This window comes from Sminthopsis crassicaudata, chromosome 2 (assembly GCF_048593235.1).
Source record: "Sminthopsis crassicaudata isolate SCR6 chromosome 2, ASM4859323v1, whole genome shotgun sequence".
Classification (NCBI taxonomy): Eukaryota; Metazoa; Chordata; class Mammalia; order Dasyuromorphia; family Dasyuridae; genus Sminthopsis; species Sminthopsis crassicaudata.
The window spans coordinates 599,018,817-599,024,816 of record NC_133618.1 but is presented as its reverse complement, the minus strand read 5'-3'; positions in this window follow the sequence as shown (position 1 = coordinate 599,024,816).

Genomic DNA, 6,000 nt, shown 5'->3' with positions numbered 1-6,000 from the left:
CACCGATTTCCCCCCTCCCTTCCTTAATTAAAATGTTAAACAGGGTTAGGATGCCAAGATACATCATAGATGTTTGTCCCCCTTGTGTCCTCCGGACCCTGCTGGTGGGGGAGTTCCATGGGAGGTATTGCACTCAACACATGTTAGTGAGTTTCTAAATGTAAGCAGCCCAAATATTTTAATGGAAACTTTCTCCTTTCTTCTAACAAGCATGTGGTTTGGTTAAAGGGGTATGTGTGGGGGGATACAGTTGGATTTGGTGCCCTGCATTGCCCTTTGGGGAAGGAGTCACCATGGCAACGGGCAGCTGGTCCCTACAGAAGCCTGCGGGTGCTCTGCAAGGGGGCAGCCAGCAGGAGCTCAGCCCCTGTGGGCAGTGTTGGGCATTCCCTCATTGTCTTGCCAAGCATCAATATTCTCAATAGGATTAGAATGGTTAAGGGGCTAAAAGGCTGTGGGAAAACTTTTGTCTGCTATCTTTATCTCATCGGCGGGTTGTGTCTTAACATTTCCACTCCTCCGGACAATAGGGTTAAAAGTAAGAGCAAATGTTTTGATGGGTTTATTTTGAATTATGAATTCACGAATCTGCATAATAGCCTGTCAGCTTCCACAGGGCTTTTTAATGTGCACTCAGAGAATTGGGAGAATGGGCCTGAGGAAGGAGGGAAAGGGAGGCGGGGGATGGAGAACAGTGAAAGATGTTGGGCTTGAGAATTAATTAAATGGGACCAGAGGAGACATTTTTCTTCCTATGAATACCCGGGTATCTTGGAAACAAAGTCAGTGCTGGCAATCTAGTTTCTTGGGGGGTGGATGCTAATAGGGAAAGATTCCCCCTTCTCTGTCTCTCCCCTGCCCCCAAACTGGTCGGTTACTTATAGAGGAATGAAAAGACATAGGTGTGTCCGGCTCCTTTGCCACATACTCTACATAACTTGGATAAGGTACGTTGTTTGGGTCTGTGGAAAATATTCTCCCAAGCTCCCTTCCAAGCTATCTGAGAGATGCTGACAGCCACGTGTCAGGGAGAGGTAGGTAAAAAGCCTAGCAGAGGCAGCCTGGGCCAGAAGCCAAAACAAGTGTCAAAAAAAGCTCTTTTTTCCATAAGAGTAATTCTGAGCCCCCAAACTTGCCATGGCAGCAGAGTTCATAAACAGTTCTACCCAAGAAGCTTCCCAGGTCTCCAATTTTCTTTAATGGGACGCCCTATTATGAGCTCTTCGCGTGGTCTAGAGCATATGTTTTTAAAGATTTGCCCGATTTACTAGGAGACGACAATGTTAAAGATGATGGAGACCGTAAGGTGCTTCTTTTCCAAATTTGTGCTTCTCCTCCTTTGTTGGGGACACTGGGATCCTGAAAGAATATCCAGACCCGCTGGTATATCATGTTCTAACCCATTCAGATAACAAAATGACGGAAGAGAATTCTCACTTAGCAGCCTGTGGAAAGGACTCCAGAGGGCCTTCTCTTATCTCTGCCCGAGAGGATTTATTCATCCTTTATTGGAATTTCTTGTGCTGAATTGGATACACACACAGCACATACACAAGCATACGTATACATAGTGTCTGTATATGTATCTGTATGTATAGATGTGGGTGTAGATATTTGTACATGTGTCTAAATGTATTGTGTATGTGCATGTGTGTATGATTCAGCAATCAACAATTGGAGGAGGGTGAATAAAGCATATCAGTCCTCCTAAACGGGCACTGTCAGAAATATACACACATGCACACATACACACTAATGTACATATACATAAATGTACACATACACATGCACACTAATGTACATGTACAGGGATGCACACATCACAATATAAACTTGTATGTACAGACACATGTGTCTACATACATGAACATACACATGTATATGCATGTGCACACATGTATATCAATCATCTCATTCTAGAGGGGGATTTGTATGCTGGTAACAAACAAATGCCTTTTCTTTCAAGGTCAGATTTCTAACCTTACCATCCTATTGTTTTACAGCTAAATTGCAGGATTATTTGCTCCCATGGACTGATCTCACAGGTGAGAAAGGAACAGTTTATTCATTCTGAAAAGATGCATTGACTTTTGTGCCCCAGAAGCACAAATGACCTCAGGAAAAAAGCAGAGTGAGTGATCCTGGTTTGGGGGAGCCCTCTTGTTGGCCTGCCCTGTATCCCACAGTTCTGTGTGGCTTCCTTTCTTTCCCCCATCCACGACCTGTGAAAATCAGTCCTCCTTTACTCCTTTTGCCCCAAATTTTCAGGGCATAAAGGCTTCTTCCTCTCCTCCCCCATTCCAATATATTATACCAGAGTTTGACAATTCAAATACTCAATCCATACACTACAGGTGATGAACTATGCAGATTTAGTGAAATCCATTTCAAAGCTATTGTTTCTGCTTGGAAAATAAATTTGATCAGTCTTATAAATAAATGGTGGAGAAGAGAAATGCAGGCTTGGTAACATTTTCACCAAAAGGCCTCTCTCTATTACAACTTATTTTAGGAGATAACCTAGGAAGCAGGGAACATTTCTTTGTTCCTCATAAGCCTTGACATCCAAAAATATCCATTTACCATTCTGACCTGGCTATTGTGAACAATCTATAAAGAGGACATAAAATTTTACATGCTCTTCTTATTTCTTAATTATTTTAATATTAAGTGGATAGAAAAGTAAAGCATATTAAATTGATTAATATTCTCATGGACTGGTTAGGATTTTAAGCTTTGCTAAGATTTTTTTCTAGCTTTTTATCATTTCCAGTTACATCCCTCATTTAATGTTTGACTTGATGAAAGAGGTGATAGTGAGGAAGAAGAAAAATGGAACTGGGTGGAGGAGGGGAAGCCGTTGCTTAAAATGCTAAGAAGCAGAAAACTGAGAATTATGATTCCCTCTGCTACCATAACCTTTACACATTGCACATATGTAATCGACACTATATAAGTTATCACCACATTCAGTAGTCTCTATTACAAACAGATTCTATGATGGGATGAATTATGGAGGTGATGAGAATCATAACTTTAATTCCTAACTTGTGTGTTTAGAATAATATCACTGATAGCTTTCAATTAGCATACTAATATGTGTTTAATGAATTAAATAGTATTCTAAAATTCTTACTGTGGGCCAAGCACTGTGCTAAACGGAAGAAGCAAAGAAGGTCCCTGTCCTTAAAGATCTTAGATTTTCCAATAGGGGAAAATTGCACCCGGGAGAGTATTGACCATAGAGGGACACTTTGGACAAGAAGATGACTGGGCTGATGATACATCTGCCTGAAGTCTCTCCCCACTCTGATCCATCCTTCATTTAGGCATCAAAGTGATTTTCCCAAAGCTCAGGCCCAACCATGTCACTCCTCTACTCAATAAACTTCATTGACTCCCTATTACCTCCAAGATCAAATACTCTCCAGTCTTATATCTTACTCCCACCGATGCTGGTTTCCAGGATATTCCATGAATAAGACACAGAATCTCCTGGCTTTGAGTATTTTCTATGATTGTCCCTCATGCTTGGACTGTCCTCCCCACTTACTGACTTTTCAGATTTCCTTTAAATTTCAGCTAAGATCCCATCTTTTAGAGGAATCCTTTTTTAACCCTTCTAAATTCTAGTGTCTTCTCTCTGTTAATTATCTCCTTATCCCCTATATGGCGTGCTTTGTATGTATTTGTTTGCATGTTGTCTCTTCCTTGAGAGGAGACTCTTGTTTTTAAAATTTACCTCAGTTTTCCCATATGTAAACAGGAATAATAATAGCACATCTCTCAAGGTTGTTATGAAGATCAAATAAGGTAATGTTCATATGTCTTTATAAGATGGTTAGGACAGTGCCTTGTACCCAGTAAGTAGTATATTTATATTCTAAACTTCAGTATTGAAAATATCATGTTGGAGAAAATAGCCTTCTTTTAAGGAGACATTTTGTTTTTCTGAATCAAATGCTTTTTTATGGCTAAAAAAATAAAAACAGACTAGCGTCTTTTTTCCTTTGGAACTTCTAGTCAGTTATGCAAAAAAAAAAAAAAGGATGTATAAATTTATATATCTGTAATTTAGTACAAATAGTCTATGGTCTTGCTTGAAGCATAGAGTAATTAAGTGCTTGTTTGAGATTATACAGATTAAATAATCCTACAGGCCAGATTTAAACTCAAATCCCACTGGCTTCATTTTGGGCAAATTATCCATTCTGCTACTCTATTCTGCCATTTGCAAGACTGCAAAGATAGGATTTATTGTAAAATATAATTTTCAAAATCCTGCCTGTTCCATTCTTAGAACTGAATCAAGGACTCTTTAGCAAGGATATGGCAGATTGTGTACAAAGAATAGTATGTAGTTGAGCATGGCAGCAGCATAGAATGTATGAATAAGTAACTAGCTTCAAAAAAGTGATAGAATGTCAAAAGATTGTGAAAGGTTTTCAATGTTTGTACTTTATCCAATAGGGAGCTAATGACACTTCTTGAGTGAAAGAATAACACTATTATACATTAGGAATATTAATTTGGCAACCTTGTGGAAGATGAATTAGAGAAGGGAGAGACTGGAAACCAATTAGGAAGCTAATGAAGGTGAGATATAGTGAGGACTGAACCAAAGTGGTTGTAGGATTAGTAAAAAGAAGGCAATGAAGAATGAAGAGAATGGACACAGAACTGTGGATGAGGAAGAAGAAAAAAGTCAAGAGTGAATCCAAAGTTGCAATTTTTGTTGATTAGAAAGAGTACCACTCTCAGCAGAAATATGGAAGTTCAAAGGAAAAATGAGTTCAGGGAAAAGATAATAAATTCTGTTCTGAAAGTGTTGAATTTAAGATGATTATTGGACATTCAGGTATCAATTTCTAGCAGATAGAAATGTGAACTAGAACATGGAAGAGATGAAGGATGGATTAATAAACTTGAGAGAGATGATAGTTGAATAGTTCACCAAGAGAGCATCAAGAGAAAGAATCTAGAAAAAGAAGAGATCAAAACAGAATTTTGGGAAATCCACAAAAATAAGACTCTATGGAACATAGTTAGTGATCCAAATTCAAAAAGGATGAAGACAGAAAAAGCCATTGGACTTACCAGTAAAGAAATCATCAAGAATCTTACAGAAAGCAATGTCAGTCAAGATGAGGGATTGGAATTTGGATTATAAAGAGTTGAGAAAGGCATTGGAAAAATGGGATATTTCTTCCCAGCATGGCAATACATTTGATGGCATGAAATAATATTTATTTACTACTAAAATAAATGTTTTCAGGCAAGAGATGTATCACATTAGCTCTGGTTGATGATGGTGCCAGATATTTTAAGCACTGACTTCAGGAAAATTGGTAGCTTTTCAAATCATAAATTATAACTAATGTTTATGTAACACCCATCACTCAGAGCTTTCAGTGACTTTACAAAAATTACCTCATGAAGACATGTCCCATCTTAGGGTAATGAAAGAAATCATGTCTTGAAAGGAGAAAGTAAAAGATCCCTTTGGAGCCAAAGGTGATCCCTTGATACCTTGATAGTCTGTGATTTCACCTACCTCCAACAGAGCAGATTACATCTAGTCTACACATAATCTTATGTGACTCAATATTCTCCTGTGAAGACATGGTGGGAATGAGATGTGCAGGAAAGGTCCGCACATGATGCAGGAGAGGACTTCCTTTAGTTATCTTAATATAATGTAGACACCGAATCTTAGCCATCCACTGGTTATTGACTGCTCTTGCTACATTATCCCCTAACTTCTTCTCTTGTTGTATGTCTCTTTGATATATTTTACAATATTTGTTACATTATATTATACAATAGCCTATTAAGAATTGTTTTTTTAAAAAAAAATTTAGTAATCTAGTCTGTTCAGCTACATTCATGAAAGTTGATGCCAGTAGTATCCTTGAGGATAAATATCTACTATATTTTAAAAGATGTACGGAAAAAAAGCTTCCTTGATAATTTATTCCATGCTTAGTGATCCTAATAACC